Source organism: Pinus tabuliformis, chromosome 4_1 (assembly GCF_031772625.1).
Source record: "Pinus tabuliformis cultivar Carrire ecotype Pingquan chromosome 4_1, CPIR1, whole genome shotgun sequence".
Lineage (NCBI taxonomy): Eukaryota > Viridiplantae > Streptophyta > Pinopsida > Pinales > Pinaceae > Pinus > Pinus tabuliformis.
In genome coordinates this window covers 220,362,279-220,387,077 of record NC_142303.1, presented here as the reverse complement: position 1 = coordinate 220,387,077, position 24,799 = coordinate 220,362,279, and the positions used below count along the sequence as shown (strand labels likewise).

Genomic DNA, 24,799 nt, shown 5'->3' with positions numbered 1-24,799 from the left:
TGTTGATTTGGGGTAGCATCGAATGTGCTCTAGCCACGAAATTTGGTGGAGAGGCTAAGGCACATGAGATTTCCAATACCCAGAAAGGGTTTGGGCAGATTCTAAACAGTTTGGGTGATATTAAAATAATTAATATTTTTAATGGAGTTCCTAAGTCTAAACTTAGGGAAATTAAAATATTAATGTGAATTAATATAAAACTGTGTTAGAATGGTCCAAAAGTCATGGATCAAGTCAGATTTAATCTTAGCCGTTGATTAGAGACTTAATCTCGACCATTGATCTGTCAACGAGAAAAGTATAAGAGGAGGCTTGAGGGTCACTTGGAGAACACACCAAGAGATCAAGATTTCGACTTTTTGGGGCTGGGTTTGCTGAGAAAGTTGAGAGAGTGATCAGAGTTGCAGCTGAGGGGCAGTGAATACAGAAGCAGAGAGGCAGAGATAGTGCCGGGAGGATCAGCGCAGCAGCCGGGAAAGTTGACGCAGAGGGCAGAAGCTGGAACTGCCAGGAAAGCTGACGCAGAGGGCAGAAGCCGGAACTGTCGGGAAAGCTGACGCAGAGGGCAGAAGTCGGAATTGCCGGAACAGCTGGGAAAGTTGACGCAAAGGGCAGAAGCTGGAACTACCGGGAAAACTGACACAGAGGGCAGAAGCGGGAACTGCCGGGAAAGCTGATGTAGAGGGCAGAAGCCGGAGCTGTTGGGAACAACTGGAACTGTCGGGAAAGTTGACGCAGAGGGCAGAAGAGGCTGACACAGTCCCTAGAGGCTGACGCTGGGGTTTTTCGTTGGGCAGATTGGAGCTAAGGAGTTGCCAGAGTGTTTATCTGGGGTTTCAGCCGAAGCATCTGTCTTAGAAGGAGAGGTACTACTGCTGAGATTATTCTCTGTTGGGTGAGCCGGTTTTGGCACCCAAATTGTATTCAGAAATTGCATAATAATAAAACCCTCAGATAGCTGCGTCGGTTTTCTCGCATTGGGTTTTTCTCGGGACAGTTGGTCCAAAAACAACAATGTCACTTGTGTGCTTGTTTTGTTTCCTTTAGTTGATGATCTGTAAAGTGTTGAGCATGTACTTGTATTTATTTCTAGTATTTACATGGTAAATAACTTGTTAATTAACAAAACAAGTAGGTAGGAATAAATCAGAAAGTACATGAAGGGTTTTCAACAGGTTAGGCTTGGAAATTCCAACAGAGAGTATGGTGGCCAATTTACCATTTGACACATTAAAAAGAATATTTTAATTGAAATAAAAAGAGGGAAAAGTGCTCCATGATTAAAATAATAATAAAATAGGACATTCTAGAGGGGTCCATTAGATTTATAAAAAGAGGAGGAGGAGGCCATTGGGGAACATCTTGGATTTGATATTTCTTCTTGTTTGAGAGGTTGAGAACTCAGTTCTCAACTTCATTGGTAGCCCCAGGACGGAAACCCTCGGGTGTGTTAGTGGGTGTTGGACGAAAACCCAACACTCTTAAGGAGATTTCACACAAAAATCTCACCGTGCTTCATTGGAGTTTTGGAGAGAGCAGTTTTGCTGTAATGGGTTTGTAGTAGTCTTCTCACCGGGCCATCTACATCATTGCCAGAGTCATTCATCAGTGGGTTAGAGGTCATTTTCTGGGTTTTGCTTGGTTTTGCTCGCTTGCTTGGCAAGCTCAGGTTCCACTATTCTTACATGTTGATGTACCCTTTTCAGTGGATTAATAAAACGACTCAGTGATTTTATTGGATCAAGTTGGTGGTTGTGTGTCTATTTACAATTATTTTGTTGTTCAAGTTCATTTCTAGTATCTACTGTTAAAATTTCCATTAGGGATATTACAGTGGTATTAGAGCCTTGGTCTTGGCTCAGTGTGCAGGTTTTTTAGTTTCTAGTTGCAGCGGTTATTGGAGAATTTTGCCGGAGGAATCGGAAACTCAGTTCCTGCGGCAAAATAAGAATTTGTTAAATGAGCTCGACAAAATTTTGGTGAAATTGTAGCATGAATATTCATTCAAATTCTTTGGCCAAAAATTATAGAGGGCCAAGAATTAAAATTTTATTAAAAGAGGGTCGTTTGGATAAATATTCTTATTTGGCCTAAACATTTTTATTAAGGTGCCCAAAGCCAAAATATTTTTCTTTGTTGAAGGGTCGGTTAGACATTCGCTGGAAGCTCCAACATCATTTGAACCGTAATTTATTTACCTAAGGGAGCTCGGTTTCATATTTGTCAGAGGGTGTAAAATTTATGTACCATCTACCCATGAATTTCCAGGGAGCCGAATACAAGTTTGAAGGAATGGGAGGCTGATTTGGAGAGAGCGCGTTTGGATGAAGGACGAAGTTTAAGCAAGGCGTTGAGCTCTTAAAAGAATCAAAGTTCGATGCCCAGCTGGTCGAGTTTTCCATGTACAAAGAGTGGAGCTGTCAAGGGGTCGAGTTGTCTGTTATTGAAAGGGGCTGTGATATTAATTTTGAGGGAGTTAAATATTCCAAGGTCCAAATATTATTTCCTCTGAAAGTCGAATTGCAGAAAATAGAAGAAGTCGAAGCCTGCGCACATGACAACAACCGCTTTATCAAGTTTGAATTTTCTAAGATCGTTGCGAGGAGTTTCTTAATAGAAGCTGAACCAGTAATTGTGGTTGTTGATCCATCGTAAGTCAAATTGCTTGCAACTTGGAGTTGGGAATCACGACGGAGCAACGAGAAGCAATTATATGCTCAATTTGGAGCAATTTTCCTGATCAGTGTTTAAACTATGAGTCACTCTAACTATCAGGGGATTGGTCGATACAGTCAATTGGTGAGATCTGGATGAATGAGTTTGGCATATTGATCAGCTAATCCATCTACAAAATTGATGGGTGCATGTGTTGTAACAACGTGGAAAGCAGCGGAAATTTTCCAAAGACCGAGTTGCATAGTATGCATACATATCGCTCTCTGTGTTGTGCATGTATATATGTGAATGCGCAGTAAGACAGGAGCATTCGTTTGAGGACGCGATTGCAGAGGGTCATTATACCTATAGCGTGTGTCAAATTATAGTTCGGGCACTGTTATGTTGCCCGAGCCTATGCGATTGATGCATCTATGTACAGATAGAGCCAGAGTATGGGAGCGTGGTTGTTGTAAAACAAACAAGTCAGGAAATCAAGTCCGTTGGCAGCAATAATGCATACCTGTGCAGTGTACGACAACAACTAACCGTTCAATATACAAAAGTGCGATGGTATGAGGTGAATTCGGTGCACGCTGTACAGAGTGGGATCAAAAGATAGAGTGACGGTTGTGCTAACAACGTTTATTGAAAGAGATAACAATCATAGGTTTGATGTATATGGATTGCAACAAAGCACTAGTTTTCGAAGAAATTGGAGAGTCGTGTGGAAATCTTGATGCAAAAGTAACAGTCAAGAAAAATCGTAGGGGCGCGCTTTCATGATTGCCTACATGTGAAAAGGTGAAGGAGCAACGATTGTTTCCACCTATGTACGCAGAACCACAAAAACCAAATGTTGAGGAGGTACTAGTGCTGATATGAAATGTTGTATATTGAGCCAATCGAAGTTCTGGGCATGAAAGTTGAGCATCCTTACTGGTAAAAGTCAAGTTTAAAGGTTGGTCTGTGGGAAATTAGTGCAACCCTCCTTGCTGGTTATACACAGGAGTTGTTGGTACATTTCCTTCATGACTGGGTCATATTGATGATGGGAAAGCACTGCTGGATATCACTGATTAGAAACTGATACACACACACACACACACATACACATATATATATATGGCTGGTTTCCTTGAGGAGAGCTGACAAAACGAAGGTTGTCTTGCTGGAGCGAAATAATCAGGTTCTTCTGATCTATTTAAATTCCAGTCCATTTGTATAGTGAATGTAAGGGAACGGTTCTAGTTTGCTTTAATTATGATAAATTTCTGAGTACTTAAATATATCAGTCAAATACTTTGAAGACCATATTTTGGGCGCATACTACTCACTGTGTGTTGAACTTGTGAGAAAACATCTACAACAGTGTGCAAAGGAACTCTTTGACAAAAAAAATAGCAGTGAGACTTTTATCACAAACCTAGAAATTGTTGAAATTTGTGAAATTTGAAGTGAAGGGAATTTTATAGTCAACAAACTCAGAAAAACCGTGACCTCATTATCACAAATGTTGTTTGGCCAAACCATGGAGCAATTCACAGAACTCTTGACAGGATTGAAGAAATTGAACCATACAGTAGACCAAAAAACCAAACAGAACAACAAACCTTTTTCAAGAGGGGTCTATGCCATCCTTCAAAAGGAACAACCAAGTGATTTGCAGAAGAAGCCGGAGATTGGACACAAAATCCTTGCACTTGGAACATATTTGAAACACATGAAGGTCACATGGAAAGTCCTTTTCAAACTGGATGAATTGGATGCACTCCTTTCTGAAGTGAACCAGTTAGAAGGGAAAAACTAATTTGGGTGCTAAAACCAACTATGCTTGCTCTCATACAACACAAGTTCTTGGAGGAACCTTGTGAAGGGGTTAGACTTCTAGTTGCATCTTGTCTCAGTAACATCATGAGACTAACCGCCCCTATAGCTCCTTACAATGATGATGTTATGAGGAGAGTTTTCAAACTGATAGTAGAGACTTTCTAGGACTTGGACAATAGTGTAGGCTCTACCTTTGGGAAGAATCTTGAGATTTTAGAAATCATGGCCATGGTCAGAACATATGAAATCATGTTTGATCTGGAGTGTGATGGCTTGATTCATCAGATGTTCTAATGCTTCTTTAGCATTAGGAAAAATCATCCTGATGCGGTCATAACACATATGCAGTCTATTTTGTCTTCATGTATGGGAGGTTGTGATGTCATTTGCAGTGAGTTGCGGACTAGATTGTTGACCATTTGGAGGAGAGAACAATTGGTCTCACCTGCTGCTTATGAATTAGCCAAAAGGTTGGTTGAGCAGAACATTGAGTTGTTTAGAAGACAATTGACTAGGGAGGAGCTGCTCAGGTTTGGTGGATCATGTAGCAAGAATGAACTGAGGAAGAAGGGACTTTGCTTAATCTACAAGGGGCTGTGGGGACCTGACCACTCATGCTTGAGTGACATTGAGGAGATGACATAGGTAGAGCAGGAGGAGATTCCTTTTGACTTTCAGGGTGAGGATTCTTCTTTGGATGAGTCCATGGGTTCATATGAGGATATGTCTTTGAGGAGCATGAGTCATGTGGAGTTGTTGACAGTAGGGTTGATTTATATTCCGGTGTGTATCATGAGCAGTCATTGGACCCTATGGGAGACATTCATGATGATGGGTCACTTGTGATGATTCAGCATGAGTGGCGTATGGTGGAGCATGAGTCAGCCGAGGATGATGATGTGCACAGTATGCATGATGAGCCTTTTGGGGAGAGCCAGTTGGAGGCTCATATTGAGCTTGTGATGTCTTTGGTGTGTGTTATATTCTTTCCATGACTAGCGCCAAGTAGGGGGGTTAGAGGGCCGGGGGGACGACAACCCCCCTATCGGGCCGCCCCTTGCATGGGGTCTAGGGCAGCGCCTCGGGATTTTATTTTTTTGGACCCTATATTAGGTGGGTGGACCTACCTATGGTTTTGTGCATGGGTTTCACACATGGTTTTAGGCATGATGGTTTTCTACCCATGGTATCTTGTAGATCTGGTCAAGGGAACTATGGTTATGTTCTAATCCAGGGTTAATGGATTGGGGTTTATGAATGCTTTGACATGTATATATATATGTATTGTAATATTGAAAGGTAATGAAAAAATCAATTTGGTAGTCCCGGTTTTGGGATCCAGGGGAAAATCTCTGTGTATTTGTTTTGTATTTCTCGCCATTATATATTTTTCTTTTTTTAAGAATTCGTTTGCAGATAATTTCTGTACAGGGTTAAAACCTACATGATGGAGGAGGATGAGCAACCACCCTTGGAGTCAACCATTGATGAGGAGTAGACAGATGTACAGACGACTAGCAGGGTGGCAGTGTTTGCAGACACTTGTCCTCAGGAGGTGTTGGAGATGGTGCATCTGTCTTTGGGCCGACCCACTGATGAGGTGCGGGAGGGCATAGGCAGCTGGCAGAGTTGCAATACTTTTAGGGAGCACCCCTCTCTCCAGGAGTACATAGATAGGGCTTGCAGCACAATTTGGCCACTTGTACCCATTATAGGGAGAGAGGAAAGGTTTTCTCGATGGATATTGTTGACTGACCAGGCAAGGTTGCGTGAGTGGGGCATAGTGCAACATAGGGGACTTATCACATATACAGGTGCCTATGCATCCGATCCTTCCCATAGGATGGATTGGCGAGAGATCATGAGTTGGTATCCTTTTGATGGAGTACCATCCTTAGTATGAGGCACAATACAACAGGAGCCCTTAGATGAGAGGGTTACTACATGTTTCAATGGGTAGTGGGATGTAGACCGACAATATTTCAGTAGCACTAGCCCAACATCAGCGAAGTGGGGTTGACCTTGACCTATGCCAGAGTTTGGATTGGAGAGAGCTGATGACTTGGTATCTGCTTGATGGAGTAGCAGCTATAGCCAGAAACAAAGCACAGTTCAATCCATGGGACTTGGGCGATGATTGGCCATGGTGGCATTAGGATCTAGGTGGGTCTACTGGTAGCGGGTTGAGGCAAAGATGGGCATGGGATCTAGGTATTGAGGGATCTAGGCATGTTTGGACTGCTTAAAGGCATGACCTGGACCAATTGTTCATATGGGATCCTGATATCGGTTTGCAGATGCCTCTATCGGATTGCTTGAGGGCAAGCAATCTTGGGACGGGAGGATTTGTCATATCCCCATTTCTATTTTCCTCCATAGTACAGCCAGGGTGGATTTCCAGGGCACGGGATGGCCAAATCATGGGAGTAGGTTTATGTCATTAGGGGTTCCGAGGGAGTTTTGAGGAGTTTTTATGGGATCCAATGGCATTCGCTTGGCATATTCCATCCCCCACACAGTTTGCCTTTTGTTCCATTGCATTTCGACAACTTTCAAAAAATTGCATTATTATGGGGCCTAACTTAATTAATTATGCTCAAGGTGGCATTTTGGGAGGATTAATTGATGGAACACCTCAGTGTAATAGCTCATTGGAACCAAAATGAGAAGATCTACAGGATGGGATGCTGAGAAGTGGATTTCAGTGGTTGGAGAGAGTATGGTGGCCAATTTACCATTTTCCCACATTAAAAAGAATATTTTAATTGAAATAAAAAGAGGGAAAATTGCCCCATGATTAAAATAATAATAAAATAGGAGGTTCTAGAGGGGTCCATCAGATTTATAAAAAGAGGAGGAGGCCATTGAGGAACATCTTGATTTGATATTTATTCTTGTATGAGAGGTTGAGAACTTGGTTCTCTACTTCATTGGTAGCCCCAGGACGAAAACCCTCGGGTGTGCTAGTGGGTGTTGGACAGAAACCCAACACTCTTAAGGAGATTTCACTCAGAAATCTCACCGTGCTTCATTGGAGTTTTGGAGATAGTAGTTTTGCAGTAGTCTTATCACCGGGCCATCTATGTCATTTCTAGAGTCATTCATCAGTGGGTTAGAGACCTTTTTCTGGGTTTTGCTCTGCTTGCTTGCAAGCTCAGATTCCACTATTCCTTCATGTTGATGCACTCTTTTCAGTGGATTAATAAAATGGCTCAGTGATTTTATTGGATCAATTTGGTGGTTGTGTGTCTATTTACAATTATTTTGTTGTTCAAGTTCATTTATGGTATCTACTGTTAAAATTTCCATTAGGGATATTACAAAATTCTTCCCAAGGATGGAATCAAAAACTTTCTGAAAGTCTACAAAACAACAATAAACTTTCAAAGAGAAATGACGTGATTCCTCAATGATGGTCGAGTATAAGAATGTGATTGATAGTCTGGTACTCAAGTCGAAAGCCAGCCTATCCTATAGGAGACCTTTTGGTACTCATGCTTGTATCGACATCATTGTACTCTGTAGTCCCATTGACCTACTTTTGTGGCCATTTGTTGTACATTAATATAATTATCTTATCTATCTTATCTTATTGGACTACCCACCATCTTGGAGAAGGGGTGTTGAGCTCAAGATCATGACTTGGAGGTTACTTCACTTTGTGGGTTGGATAAACCCTAGTTTGACTACATCCTTGTATTTGAATTTTGTACAACGCTCCATGTGGGGTTTCCATGTTGGCTACTTGTATGAGCACCTCCTTATTTTACATGAACTTCCCTCTCCTGCTTGTATATATAAGGGAATAGGGAGCTCATGTATTGATTCATCATTTTAACTCTTCTTCGTACTTTGTCTTATAGACATGAGGGTTCATGAGGAAGCCCTAGGAGCTAGGCACTAAGGCATTAGGGTTCTGTTAAAACCATGGAGAATATGAGAGATAGGTGAGAAAATATGAATGAACGAGAGAGATATATATTTCAAAAATGTATCTCAAATTACATAGGATGGTGCCATATATATATAGAGGAGGTTCCGTTATTCTTGTTAGGAACCAATCACCTAATTTATATAATCACAAATAACATAATTGTTATTTATTACTTAGAACTTTAGTATATTATTAATTAATACATGAAATCATCATTACGATATCTAACACCCCCTCTAAAAGGCGATTTCATTTTCCACACAACTCATAACATCTCTTGAAAATTTTCAAACTTCTCTTTATTGTGTGCTTTGGTTAAAATGTTTGCCACTTGATCATTGGACTTTGCAATAAATCAGCTCCCTTTCTTTGTTTTGCACTTGTTCTCCGATATAGTGTTGTTGAATTTCAACATATTTTGTCTTTAAATAATAGATCAGACTCTTAGTCATCTTGATGGCACATTCATCGCCATCGTGTAAAGTTGTATGCTGCATTTGGGGAAGCTTCAAATCATGTAAAATTCTTTGTAACCACGCTGCTTCACAAGTTGCTCCAATAGCTGCTTTGTGTTATGCTTCTGTTTCCAAAAGCACTACCGAAGGTTTGTTTTTACTTTCCCATGAAGTCGCTCTGCTACCAAGGAAAAAAGCATAACCTCTTGTAGATTTCCTTTCATTTGTATCACTTGCCCAGTATGAATCTGAAAGAACCTTTCAACATGAAGTTATTATTTTTCTACAATGTAATGCCAAATTGTGAGGCACCTTTAAGTACTCCCTTTGCTGCATTCCAACGTGCTTCATTGAGACAATTTAAAAACCTTGATAACATTGCAAGTGCAAAAGTGTCTGGTTGTGGCAAGGTAAATCAATCCTCCAACAAGTTGATGATAAAACAATTCGTTCACCATCTCAGATTCATCATATTTCAAAAGTTTTAAGTTTAACTTCATTGTGTTTTGTTGGGATTACAATCTTCCAATCTAAACTTTTCCAGCAATTCTGAAGCATACTTTGTGTGTGAAATGAAATCTTGTATGGTTGTTGCCAAACTTCAGTGCCCAAACAATAAAGTAATAGTACCAAGTCAGTCATATCAAATGATTTACAAAGACTATCTTTCTCTTTCTAGATCAAGTCATCATCTTTTCTTGTAATTATCAAGTCAGCAACATATACAACCATAATTATAATTTTTTCACCTTTTTCTTTGATGTATAAGTTAGGATCATAATCACTTCTTTTGAAATTTCTTGGTGTAAGATACTTATTAATATTTTCGTACGATGTTTGAGGTGCTTGTTTTACTCCATATAAGGCCTTCGCTGACTTACATACTACCTTTTATTTCCTTCAACTGCGAAGCCTTCAAGCTACTCCATATAAACCTACTTCTTGTCAATTCCCATTCAAGAATGCACTTTTAACATCCATATGGTGTACCTGCCATCCAAATTGTGTTGCAAGAGCTAACAACATTCTGATTGTAATTAATTTTCTAGTAGAAGCAAACATTTCTTCATAATCAATACCTTCATTTTGTGCATATCCTTTTGCAACTAGCTTGGCTTTATATTTATCAATGGAACCATTTAATTTGAATTTTGTGTGATAAACCCATTTACAGCCTATTGATTTCTTAGTTGGCGGCGATTCAACTAACTTCCAAGTGTTATTTTTTGTCAAAGCATCACACTCAACTTGCATTGCATCTTTTCTTTAGTGTTTCTGATTTGCTTCATTAAAAGAATCTAGATCATAATAATGCACAACTTAACTCATCAAAGCAAGTTTTGCCTAATGTGGTTATTTTGACCAATTTGGAGTTGGAGGGTCTAGGGGACATGAGTCATGGAATTGCCTTGTCCACTCCCCTAAACAATTATGGCGTACCATCCTTCCTCGACGCTCCCCTCTTCCACCTGACCTCGACCCTACATCCATGTTCTCTCACACTTCCAACCTTTATGATATTCCTGGGCAAGCCCAAATTCATGTTACCTCCCCACCCTCTTCCTGTTACCTATTCTCAGACAGAGATATTAGAGAGGCCATTTGGGTGATGAACAACAACAAAGCAACCGAAGAGGAAGGCTACCAAGCAGAGTTCTTTAAGCACGATCTTCGTGCTTTGGTTAGCTACTTGGCTGATTTCTTCAACCATGTAGTCCGTGCAGGATTTTTGCCGACATGGTCACACCACATCATCCACCCGATCCACAAATCAGGTTCCAACTCAAATCCCAATAACTACAAAATGATCATCGTGGGCCACATGTTCTCGAAGTTGTTTGCTACTGTTCTACATAGGAAGCTCTCAAGTGACCTTGAGCAGAGACAACTCAGAGTTAAGGGACAGACAAGTTTTTGACCGACTCATCAGACCATTGACCACATCTTCACCCTTCGCGCTGTGATTGAGGAGGCACGACACCGCTCTTCGAAAGTCTACTGTTGTTTCATAGATTTTTGGAAAGCTTTTGACTCTCTTCTGAGGGAGGCCTTGCTTCAGAGACTCAGAGATATTGGCATCTCTGCAACCCTATTGAACGCTATTATGTGCCTATATGAGTTTTTTCTTGGTTGTCTTCACGCGGCCCATGAGATGTTTGATTTCATCCGAAGCAATATTGGGGTTAAACAGGGTTGTCCATTGCCCCCTAACCTGTTTGGGATCTATATTGATGAGTTGGAAGTATTTCTACACGAGCATATCCATGACACTGATGGCTGCTTTCTTCACCAGGTTCTAATATCTATTCTACTCTTTGCTGATGACGTGGTCCTCTTCTCATCCCCAGAAGGATTACAGAGGCAATTGGATGCCTTAGCTATGTTTTATGATCATCAACAGTTGACGGTCAACCTGGGTAAAACTAAGGTTATGATCTTCAATGGGGTGAAGAAAACCTCAGACCTTCACTTTCTATTCAGAGGGGAGGAGATTGAGATCAACAACACATATACTTACTTGGGGGTGCAATTCTCAAGTCCTCGCTTCAATTTGCAACCAGCGCTTCAGCCTCAAATCAACAAAGGATATGGATCCTTAGCCTTTATCGAGAGACAGTGTTTTCGACATCACTTCCAGGACATCTCGTCTAAGATGAGCCTCATAGACACCTTGATCCGTCCCACTAATCTATATGGCTCAAAGATTTGGGGACCGTCTTTACTTGAGTAAGATTGGGCTTCAATTGAGGAGTCTAGATTCTTCTTCTCTGTCGCATCATTTGGTGCAAACTAACAATATCGCATCACATCATCCTTGCAGAGTTTGGAGCTCAGCCCTTTCGGCTTGAGACGATCTTCAGATTGGTTTCATTCTTGCATCGTGTCCAGAGCTTTGCAGACTTGATAAAGAGTAGGGACCAATATCCTGACTTGGCATATTGCTCTTCTGAGACCATTGCCCATTCTACTCCCTCAGGCCGAGCTAGATGTTGGTTTACAAGAGTTTCAAATCTCTTAGAGTCAGCGGGAATTCAGTTGAATTGTCTCCCTGCTTGATCCAAGTGGATATTGGTGGCCACTTGCCAATTCCACTTGGACCCCCACCATTGTTTCTTTTGGTTTTTTAGTTTCCTTATTTGTAGCACAATTTACTATTTTTGGTAGTTTTTCGGGTCCTGAACTTCTGGAGCCATTTTGAGGCCCTAAACGACGTTTTTTGGGAAAATTGGAAGCAACATGGGTCCATGTGTTGGAATATAATCCTAACATCTACATTTATTTTTTTAGCCTAAGTATCCTTGACTTAGCCACATGCACGAAAAATCACGTTCACACTTGGTTTTTGGTAAACTAGCTCGGTGGACCAACTTTCCCTTGTTTTTTGCCTTTAAAGGCTTAATATTATGGAAATATTGGTCCAACCACTTTCCTAAACCATTTAGACATCTAAGTGCATGTTCACACCTAACCACACCTCATCCACTTGAGTTATTTGAGGATTGGTGCCCCACATGAAGATTCCCCCTAAAATCAAAGGATTTGGTCGCCCAGACCATTTTAGCATGTTTTAAAGTTGCCTTCCTTGGGAAATGCGCCCCTCCTCATGCTTTCCTCATGGCTGATAGTTGGCATAGGTTGTCTTGAGTCATTGTTGCTATTTTAGGCCTCCCTTTAGCTTTTCTTAGCCTTTTCTAGTTTTTTACTAGTTTTTTTCCTAGTTTTCTAGATTCGGCAATTTCTATATAACCACCTCCCTTTGGGATTAGAGGTTTGGTTGCTCATGTATTACTATTGTTCATTAATTTAATACATTGATTTTATAGAGCAAATTCTTTCTCTCCTCTCTTGAATATTAGCAAATTACTTATGTTTAACTTAATTAGAATTCTAGATCTATCGGAGTTTCTGTAGGAATTCTACATGGTACCAGAGCTAGTTCGAATCTAGTGGATTGTACACGGTTTTATTTGCAGGTATAGATCATTAGGAGGTGCAACAAGCAATAATGGATCATCTCTCTCAGCCCACAAAACTCGTTCTAAATCCTTCCATTACTTCAAATGGAAGACAAAGATTACTCTGCTCCTCCGAAGCAAAGGGCTTTACAGGGTAACAATGAGAACGGAGACTGAACCGACTTCTGCAGCGGAGAAGATCGAGTATTTCAATAAATTAGATGAAGCAATTGGGCGGATATGCCTATCAATTTCCAGAGAACTCCTCTTTCATGTCAGTGGAGCCACTACTCCTGATGCAGTTTGGACCACGTTGGAAGGACTATTCGGCAAGTAGGATGAAATTGCAGTGCATCAATTGGAGAATGAACTCATATCCCTCAGTCCAACTCATTTTAGCAACCTGCAAGAATACTTCAAGTTTAAATCCCTCCTCGTTGAACTTGATGCATGTGGAGTCAAGAAAGAGGAAGATCAACTCATCCTTTCGATTCTCTCGAAATTAGGCCCTGAATATTCCGTATTTGTATCATTTTTTCAAGCATCTAAATTGATTCGGGAAAAATGGAAAATTCCTCCATTGAATGACTTCATTGCAGCATTGACTCAAGAGCAAGCTAAGTTAGTCCAAATGGGTGCCATCAAGCGTTCAAAGAACCAAGCATTTGCGGCTACTCTCTTTAATTTGTCGCGTTCTTGTTTAAATCCGGATCAGTGGTATCAGAGCGCTCTGCTCTTTCTCTGTTTTTCTTTGCATGTCCCCAACGAGGTTGGGATATAAGGAGTTAGGGCTTGAACTGGTCGAACCTTTGCAAGACCAGCCTCGCAAATCCCGACGGCCTCCCATGGCGGATGAAAAGAAAGATGAGGGGGCAGGAGATCCTATCAAATCTTGCTTGAAGAGGCCCTCGAGCGACAAAGGAATGCGATGATTGACAACTTTGCCTAGATCCTTCAGCGGCTACCCAGGGGCGACACATCTACTTCCAGTAGCTACTTTGGAAGCGCCACACCCTTTAAGGTACAAGTTAACTTTGACATTCCCATATTTGAGGGTCAAATAGATGCAGACGTTGTAGATAAATGGTTAAATCTGTTAGAAGGGTATTTTTCTGTTCATGATTTTTTCGGCCGGGAAAAGATTACTTTTGCTCTTCTCAAAGCCGCCCCCCTCGTCAAGCACTGGTGGGAAACCTACTGCGAGCAGAAGGATGAAAGTACGACCTCACTTTTTTCAGCCGCACCCACTTGGAATTCATTCCGGAATGCCATCAAGGAGCAGTAATACCCTGTCAAAAGCTATGAGGATAAATACATAAAGTGGACCACGCTGCGGCAGGGAAGGGACCAAGACGTGCTGGAGTTTACCAATATTTTTCATACCCTTCGCACAAAGTTGGGTATCAAGGATTCTGAGCTGCATTTGGTACTCAAATACTGCGGTTGCCTACACAGGTACATCCAAGACGAGATGGAGTTCCTGGACATCTCCTCGCTCGGCACAGTGTACCGATACACTGTCAAGGTTGAGCGGAAGTTTAAACAGAAAAAGCGAAACTTTGGATTTGCAAATCCGAAGCAAGGGAAAGGCGCCCCCAAACCGCTGAACAAAGGACAAATCCAAGGCGGGGTGGCCCAAGACAACCTGCCAAAGCCAGAAGCAAAGAACAACACCGCGAAGTCGAAGAAGGACATGGGAAAGTGGTGTGAGTTCCATAAGAGCTCCACTCACAACACAAGTGAGTGTCAGACCAAGCAGTCATTGGTGGTCGAGCTAAAGTATTCAGAATCAGATGCATGTTTAGACTCTGAGTCAAAACTCGATAAGGGGAATGACAAAGGGAAGCAGATTATTGATGCGGAGCCCAATGCCACCGTTGCCATCACGAAGATCCAGAAGGAGGAACCCAACGATCTAGAGGAGGAGGAGCGCCTCTTCCAGTCCCAGATGTGGGTAAAGGACCCCTCGCTACAGTCAGTTCATTGTTGACAGCGGGAGCCAAAAGAACCTCCTTTCGGTAGAGGTCGTGAAGCGGCTGGGCTTACTGACCACAGTACATCCACAACCGTACACCATCGGGTGGCTTCACCAAGAACGTGATCTTCGCGTGAGCCAGCAGTGTCACCTTCCATACAACATCAAGCCCTTCACGGATGAGGTACTGTGTGACGTTGCTCCCCTTGATGTTTTTGATGTATTATTAGGCCAACCATACTTGTGGAAGCGACAAGCTGTATATGAGTCAAGGCCTCGTGTTGTATTTGTTACTTTGGGAAATAAGTTGTACAAGATACAGGAGGTAGGACCGCCTATTGCCATCCCTTTGGTTACTGCAAAACAATGTGGTAAGCTCATTTCCAAAACTGGGAAATTTGTTTTCCTGATGATACGCCCTCAAGAAAAGAAGAAGACAGTGGCCACGACCTTCAGACAAGGTCCTTCCGCACGACAACTATAGATGGACAAGGTCGTGGAGGAGTATGAGGACATCTTCACCTCCCCCGCAGGGGTTCCTCTACACTGTCAGGTCAAGCACTCCATCGATCTGACCCCAGGTGCATCGCTGCTCAATGGACCAATCTATCAGCGCTCCGTTCTAGAGAACAATGAAATCAAGAGGCAGATTTAGGAGCTGCTGCAGAAAGGTCACATCCGACCGAATTCATCGTCCTATGGGAGCCCGATCATGTTGGTACAGAAGAAGGATGGGACTTGGAAACTCTGTATTGACTATCGGGCGCTGAACAAGATCATTGTCCGGAATAGGTACCTGATCCCATGGATTGATGACCTTCTGGACCAACTGAAGGGGGCAAAATATTTCAGTGAGATCGATTTGAAGTCAGGATATCACCAGGTACCAATCGAACCGTCCGATGTATGGAAGGCTTCCTTCAAAGCCAAGGAGGGCCTTTTCGAATGGTTGTTTATGCCTTTCGGGTTGACGAATGCTCCTGCAGCCTTCATGAGGCTAATGGATGACATCTTGTGGCCATTCACCAACTCATTTGTAGTGGTATACTTGGATGACATCCCGATCTTCAGCTAGAGTTGGGAAGAGCACCTCCACCACATCCGACAGGTTCTCCAAACACTGCGAGAACACAAGTTATGTGCCAATTTGGAGAAATGCACTTTTGGCATGACCCAAGTTCGGTATCTGGGATACATTATTGATGAACAGGGGTGCATGTGGATCCAACCAAGATCCAAGTCATTCAGGATTGGCCATCTCCAATCACTCTGACAGAGCTCTGCAACTTTCTGGGTCTTGCTAACTTCTACCACAGGTTTGTGTTGGGATTTTCTCATATCACTTGGCCCTTGAGTCAAATCACCAAGGGAGTAGCGAAAGCAAATTTCTTTTGGTCTGAATCTCAACAGAAGGCATTCACAGGGTTGAAACATCGCCTCTGCTCGGCACTAGTGCTCGCATTACCAGACTTGCAACAACCATTTGAGATCGAGACAGATGCCTCTGACTATGCTGTTGGGGTAGTCCTTACTCAACATGCGCATCCAGTGGCATATCACAGTGAGACACTTTCAGACACAATCCGAAAGTATCCCACTTATGACAAAGAGATGTATTCCATTGTGCAAGCCTGCCGACAATGGAAGCATTGCATTTTGGGGAAAGAAACGGTCATCCACACAGACCACCAGCCCCTGCAATTCATACAGACGCAAGGGAAGTTGCAGAATGATCGCCATCAGAAGTGGTCCACATACCTGCAACAGTTCCATTTGAATATCAAGTATAAGAAGGGCAACACCAATAATGTTGCCGATTGCCTCAGTTGACTACCGATCATGGCGTTAACCACCGTGCTCAACTCTTGTGGGCACGAGACTTCTGATTGGCCACTTCTCTACAAAAGTGACCCAGAATTCAGCCACACATATCAGACACTCTTGGAGGGTCAGCATGTTCTAGATTTTCACCTCCAGGATGCCCTGTTATGCCCCCTGGGTCACCTTTGTGTTCCTTCAAGCGAGCGTGCCAAGATGATTTGGGAAGCACACTACAGTTGGGTTGCTGGGCATTTCGGGGTCGAGAAAACGGTGGCAGTACTGCAGAAGTATTTCTATTGGCCAAATCTTCGACAGGATGTCGGAAAGTACATCAAATCCTACACTGCTTGCACCATTGCCAAACCGACCATCAAGAAGCAAGGCCTCTATACTCCGCTGCCTACCCCTAGTCGACCATGGGAATCCATCTCCATGGATTACATGTCGGGCCTTCCTTCTACGAAGCATGGAAACGACTGTGTTTTTGTGGTCGTCGACAAGTTCTCAAAGATCGCCATTATGGCAGTCTGCAAGAAGAATATCATAGCAGAAGCCACTGCTAAACTCTTCTTTGAACGAGTGTGGGTACACTTTGGGATCCCATAGTCTATCATCTCAGATCGGGACAGCAGGTTCCTCAGTACATTTTGGTCTAGCCTCTGGTCGATGCTGGACACCAAACTCACTAAGTCCATAGCCTTCCATCCCCAAACTGATGGCCAGACAGAGGTTGTCAATAGGATGATCGTACACATTATGCGCATGTACAACTCAAAGCATCCACGCACATGGGATGAGAGCCTCCCCTATGTTCAGCACAACTATAACCGGGCTCTCCATAGCTCCATTGGCCACAACCCTTTTCAGGTGGGCTTGGGATTCCAGCGACTATGTCCCATTGATGTGGCCATGCCATTTACAACTACTTAGGCAAATACAGCTCATGTCCATTTTGAAATAGATAAGGCAAATAGCTTCATTGAGCACATCCAACATATCCGCCAACAGGTCCATGACATTCTGGAGAAATCAAATGCCAAGTACAAGCAGTGACATGATCAACATCGGGTGCCACACAAGTTTCAGGTGGGCGACAAAGTCTGGTTGCATTTGCAAAAGGAACGCCTTACCGAAGCCTATCGGAAACTCAAACCACTCCGATATGGTCCTTACACCATTACCAAGGTTGTGGGAGACAATGCATTTGAGTTCAGCATTCCCCCATTCTTTGGCCTGCATCCAGTGTTCAATGTGGACCGCCTTCAGCGATACTTTCCACCATTACTAGACACATTCGACATTGCAAAACAACTCACACCAACAGAGTTAAATCCAGATTGCATGGAACAAGCTGCAACTGATCGGATCATGGACACGCAGATCAAGCACACTCGCCAGCAGAAGATCCAACTATATCGAGTTGTCAAAGCAAGCCAACTCCTTCACCAGGGCAAGTGGCTCACCAAGGACCAAGTTCAGCAGAAGTTTCCTCATAACATGGAGGAACTCAACGCAATGGGGACCATTGCTTCCTAAGGGGGAGGAATGATCTAGGTGGATATTGGTGGCCACCCGCCAATTCCACTTGGACCCCCACCATTGTTTCTTTCAATTTTTCAATTTCCTTATTTGTATCACAATTTACTATTTTTGGTAGTTTCTCGGGTCCTGAACTTCCGAAGCCGTTTTGAGGCCCTAAACGACGTTTTTTGGGAAAACTGGGAGCAACATGGGTCCTTGGACTGATGTTGCTCTTCCCAAAGTTGTAGTCCTCGGATAGATCTTTCTAACGAGGTATTGTCCACGTCAAACAAAGATCGTATGCCAAAGTTACGACCCCGGGAAGTTGATGTACCAATTTGCCCAAACGGGGCCCATAGTTTGGCGCTTCATCTCCTAGGGTTAGGGTTTTCCATTGTTTCTCAACAATAAATAGGCTTTTGAGCCTCATTGTAAGACAGTTTAGAGGCATGTGGCTGCCACATCTCTCCTCAGAGATAAGCTACCATCGCACGAGCTAGTTTATTTCCATTTTTGTTTGTAAGCATATTTCAGTGTTTTACATTAATGAAATGTAGTATTATTTCTGCTGTATCTCTGTATTTATGGTTATTTATGTAATTTGTTGCGTTTCTGTTTAAATCCGGATCACTGCTTTATGATATTCCTTAGATGCTCTTGGTCACCTTTTACCTACTAGACAGGAGCTAAACAAGATCATCAGGGAGGACATCTATAGGCAGTTCGTCCAGGTCACCTGGGTCAATCCTCGAGAGGGTTGCGCCCAAAGATGGCCTTCTACGCTGAGCACTTCTTGGAGTTGAGAGACAGGCTCATTGTTCGACCCCAGTATACGTTTCACCACTGGATGCATGCTCTTCGCATTCCTCTAGGCCAATTCAGAGTAGGTTCTCATAGACTTCGGGTAGAGACGGACCACCAGGTGGATAGACTAGAGTCTAGACAGACTTTGCCAGGTATGTCATTTACAAGAAGTGGAGATCGAGGTGCACTTCATTTTTGGATGCCCTGTCTACTACGAGATCAGAGGAAGATTTCATTGCTTGTTCAGAGATTCTCGGACCCTCACTGACTTTTTCAGGTATTCCGATTGGAGATGTTTGGCCCTACATATTCTTCAACCTCTCATTGGACCAGATCCCACACAGAGGATCATGACATTTTTCAAGGTACTACCTTTAGACAGGAGCACCAAGAGATCGATTGATACTAGTACGTATCCAAACTCCAGATCAGTGAGGATTCGTGGGACCTCACCCTGCCACATGAGATCTCAGCAGCAGATCTGTCTCAGATCCGTTCCTAGGAGACGGATTAGGTCCTCCAACATTCAGCAGCACGCGAACCCCCAGGAAACGATTTAGTGGATAGTCTGCACTTGCCATCGGCTCTTCATTGGGCCAACAGATTTTGTTGAGTTTCTTCAGTGTTATTCATTCAACCTCGAATGTTAGGAGAGATGGGTCTGATCCTCAGACCTATTAGCTCTTGGATCGATGTTGATTTACTTCATGCATTGTATCTTTTATAGAAGACCGTTTGGTTCTCCCGCTTTGTATAGACATCATTGTACTCAACAGTCCCTTTGACCTACTTTGTGGTCATTAGTTGGACATAAATATAATTATCTTATCTTATCTTGTTATCTAGTTCTCAGGTTGAGCAAGAAGTTTGTTTTGATTTTTCTTCGAAGCAAATTTGTGTGATTTTGCCTCACATTCCTTGAAGGATTGGAATTCTCTTGAACAGGAGGATGGTCTCATTGTCCTTGATAGTCTTTCACTTGTGCATTTAAGAGGCCTATTGTGGAGTCTAAGTTATTTAAAATGAGAACTGGGATGCCTGGGCTGTTTTGGAGGGATTGGGGGTGGAGCTTTGGTCGACTGCTTCTCCAATATGACTCTCGAATCTGTACTCAATGCTTCATCAATGACATCTGTTATTGGTGTTCCTTAATGTGCAGTGACTGTCCAATAATCTGAGAGGATAGATGGGTGCATAAGCTTCACAATGTTTGGTCTGTTTGTCTTCTAATAAGCTGAGGGTTTTCCTTGGATAGTAATCTATCACGGGATTCTGTCCAAAGCCAGGTTGGCCAAGAGTGGACTTTCTAATGGCCTCTATCCTGTCTGCCATTGCTTGGAGACCGTGAAGCATATTTTCTTTGAGTGTCAGTTTTCCAAATATTGCTGGAGTTATATAGAGGATCAGTATTGAGTGTTGCTTCAGGGCAGGATTCATTAGTGTTCTGCATTGTTTGGAGATTGCTGCTCTCTAGTTTTTATTGCATTCTCTAGGATATGGCAGTGCTTGCAGATTTCGGCCTTAATTCAGCGTAAAGAAAATTTGGTTAAGTCTGTTTTTGATCACGAGGACAACACTTTGCCTGCCTTCTGTTCTATGCGGAGGGATGAGATGAAGTATGCCATGAGATCCTCGCTAAGAGTACTCTCTTGATTTAAGATCCCCAATCTTTGGATACCAGAGATTATTCTGATTTTATCCGAGTCTTAGCAGCTTTAGGGAAGGGATTAAGATGTCTGTGATATATATTTTTTTCACTTTCTGAGAACATTTTTCTGTATTTTTTTTTCAAGGAAAGAAATCAGCCTTCCGCTCAACCTGAGGGCTAGAGTGAGGTTGTTGTTACCAGGCCAGCCCATAGGTATACTCATTTAAGAATTCACAAGGCTCGAAACCAATAAAACAGTATTTATAGACACAAAGCCATTACTACAATATTTCTCAAGGCATTATAACTCATGTCACTGGCAGGGATTTGAACTTGGGTGGAGTAAATAACAACCATTCCGCCCAACCACCTGAGATAAGCCCAATTGATGATTTTTAAAGGAGGACATGGGGGTGGGCTTTGATCCACTTATGTATGCACGGGTCAGGAAACCATTTAATATGGTCTCTTTTGGTGCAACCACAAATTTGACCACTACCTCAAAGTGCCTCCATGGTTCTAGGGAAGCCCTCATGGGAATTGAACTTTGCCCAATGGTGAAAAACTCCTCGCTTTCCACCATTGAATCCAACCCCTTTGGGCTATAAATATAAGACACATTTTTCAATTAAAAAAATTAATGTTCTTCAACATCTTTAATTGTATTACTACAATAGTCGTGATTGGAATGATATTAACTTTTGCCTTTGGATCAAAACCCAGGGTCCAAAACTTCATGAACAGGTCAGTTTTGCTCATAAGCCATGGTTGACATTCAAAAATAACATCTCTTTCCTTCGTTGAGGAGAAGACAATCGAGTCAGGAAGTAGCCTCTCCCTAGCAGGGACAACTAATAATCCCCTTTCAATTTTCAGTTGTTGCAAGTCCTGCTGGTCAAGGTCTTTTATGAGGCCCAGAGACCAATAGATCAGCAGATCATGCCTTATGCACTAACCTCAACAATTGGAGGTCAACATTTATTTGTAAGAGCTTGGGTTTGGAGTTGCCGGGATGGGGCTGTTTGTACAACTGTTTCCCAGCCCGCCTTCACCCCCTGAATTTGTTGCCATCAAAGGGCAGGAGGGCAACATTTATATGTAAGAGCTTGGGTTTGGAGTTGCCGGGGTGGGGCTGTTTGTACAACTGTTTCCCAGCCCGCCTTCACCCCCTGAATTTGTTGCCATCAAAGGGCAGGGGAAGGTTGAGTTGTCAACTCTAAACTATACCTCATTAATATATCATCGATTATCTAGCATCATGTTTAACTTTACGCTTGATACTTTCGATTTGTTTTCCTTAAGTTAATTACGGATGATACCTTTCTGCTTTCCTTCATGCTTCTCTATATTGCTTGTTATATCCTGTTTAACATTTTCTTAATTTATCATCGAAATTTCTTTTTCTTGCAGTGAGCACCTGAAGTTGAAGATTGGTATGGCAGTGAGAAAGGCCCGTGAAGAATGGCGTAAGAATATGAAATTTCAAAAAACATGTTTACTTGAGTGGGAAGATAATATTGCTGAAGCTGCTAGAATAGGTTCGTACCGTGAGGAAAAGCTACAATGGAATACTTATGTGATCTTAAAAGAAAAGATGCGTCAAGAATGGTTGCAGGCTCTCCAAATGCAGAAGGCAATGCGAAAATGTAAGGACAGGAGGGCCCCAAAATCAGTTGAGCACAAGAAGAAGATATCAGAGGCAATCAGAACCAAGTGGGAAGATCCTGTAAGGGCATCATTGAATTCTTAAGATGGATGTTCACATCTCTGTTTGATGAAAGGGTTCCCCCCATTCTGTATTCTACAGCAACAATTCCCAAATTCTTGCATCATGTCAGTGAATTCTAATATTTCTTTATGTACTTCCAGGATTACCGCCAGAGGGCGTGCTCTGCAATGAAAAATATATATCGAAACAGACCATGCTCCTCTGTCAGAAGAGTTGTGAGGAAACAGAATGTAAATGAATACAGAACATCATCATCTGTCAGAAGAGTTGTTAGAAAACAAACTCTACGGGAGGGTGGTAAATCATCTGCACTTAAAGCTGCAGAGAAAAATTATAAATTTTCAACGGCACTGAATGCTAGTAGACTGATATTCCCAAGTATTTTTTCAGATTCAATGGCAGATAAAAAATTGGACAGGATAAAACAACTCCAAGCAAATCTATCAGCCATTGAAATGATGAAAAGCAAAGCAGCTGAGCGGGCAAGGTAAAGACAAGTACAAATTCAGGCCTGGATATAAGTTGCTTTCCTCTTCTGTTTGGTGCATGTTTGTGTCCTTTCCGATGAAAGAATATTTGTAGACTGCTGTGCATAAAACAATCTGCACTGATTCAACATTTTGCGATGAATGCATTTGTGAACAGGTTACTAATAGTGGAAGCTCAAAAGGCTGCAGAGTCATTAGAAGCTGTTGCATTTATAAATGCTACTGCCCAGGCATCGCTCTTTGAAACTAAGAAGCTGCTGTCAGAAGCAATACGAACATTGCGAAGTGCTGAATCTGCCAGTAATGCTACTGGGAACGTTTTGCGAAGGAACCTAGGGTCAAATGGTGATGCAAAACATTTGCAATCAAATTATTACATGGACAACTCTCTGGTAATTCCTCTGGCAAAACGTGGACCGTTTGATGTTAATGACACCCATTACTTGTCTTCTAGGAACGATGGGAAACAAGATGACCATGATATGTATGAATACAGCTTAAATGGTATGTTGACTGATGGCATATCTCACCATGCCCATATATACAGTCATTCCACAGCAATAGGCAGAACAGAAGTCCCCGGTTATGTTAATTCTCTGTTTGCAACTCCTGATAACACACCGGAAGACACTACTAAAATCTTTGAGGCAATAATTGACAAAACAGCTGGAAACAGCACCATATCCCATCCAGACCCAAAATTTTTATGCCCTTCACTGAATCAATCATGCTAGTGTGGTGACGGACAATACTGAAGAGTTTGCAGGGAGACTTCTGCCAAAGCTCTTGAAATACATTACAGTGTCTGTAGATGCAATACCTGCAGCTTCTAATGGCCAAACAGAGAACATTGCTGGAATATCTGAAACAAGATCTGCCCACACTGGTAGCAGTGGCATTTTAGCTTCAAATAAGGGTGTCAAGAAAATGTGGGTCCGTGGAAGGTTAATTGAGGTAAAAGGCGATTAAATGTCAATCACACTGGGATAATTTATGTTTCTTCTTCCATAGTGGAAATTCAGTCTGTCACATACGGGAAGCGTTAGTTATATTTAACATTTGTGAGTTCAGAGATATGAGAAACATTGATGTGATCTAGAAACATTGAACGAAGTAGTTTGAACTGCTTCACATAGCCGCTCTGTTTTTATTCTAATTTTAGATTTTGTCAACAGTTTCTATCTTGATTAAGGTTTGAATTAACATAGTAGAGTCCAGGCAATCTCATCAATGAAATCAAGAAATTCAAATCATCTGGTAGTATAGTGACCTCTGTGTTACAGCCAAGCTGCAGTCCATCCCTAACTTCGCCAAGGAGAAAAAAATTTGCATGAAAGTAAGCGTTGTTGATCCAAAACCTTAAGCATTGGTACTTCAGGACAATAGGGAAAGTATTTGCAACATTATTTATACTTTTCTGAACAAGAGAGAAAAAGTATTTGCAACATTATTTATACTTTCCTTGCTATGTATGAGTTGGGATGCTTCAACTTTTCCTGAGCTTACAAACAAATAACAGTTGCATAATCTTAAGCAGTGAAGCCTTGGATGAAAAAACGTATGTGAAATATTGGTTGGACTTTTTTAAGTACCATTTTCTATTGGTTGAAAGTTGAAATGTCTAAAATTGATAGGGGAAGACTTACAGACGTGGTATTCGCTCGAGACGGAGAGTATAAATGAGTTAGACTCTTTTTTGGTTTGAATATTATAATAATTTAATTGGTGTATGAGAATTTTTTTTTGTAGGACAAGGTTTTTTTTTTTCTGCCCAAGAGTTGATTACTAAAATTCATAGAGGTAAACATACTGTCTCTCTGGATTGCCCATAACCTGTCATAAGCGAACACATTTTCTTAACTATTAAGTAATGATACTATTAATTGTATTATCATGATACTATTAATTGTATGATTATCACTGTGGATACTCTGAAATTCAACTCAATAGAAGTATTGATAATAATAAAGGTACTGAAAATAC

General features: G+C 41.9%; 1 pseudogene across 1 annotated transcript in view; it reads left to right on the top strand.

The window, feature by feature from the left end:
- LOC149175030 (uncharacterized) overlaps nt 1–24,284 on the top strand; it is a 55,725-nt pseudogene extending 31,441 nt beyond the window's left edge. Inside the window, exons 5-7 of the transcript XR_016257960.1 lie at nt 22,010–22,325; nt 22,469–22,815; nt 22,974–24,284. The product of XR_016257960.1 is annotated as an uncharacterized LOC149175030 (transcript). The remainder of the gene's footprint in view (nt 1–22,009; nt 22,326–22,468; nt 22,816–22,973) is intronic.
- Nucleotides 24,285–24,799: the final 515 nt, after the last annotated feature.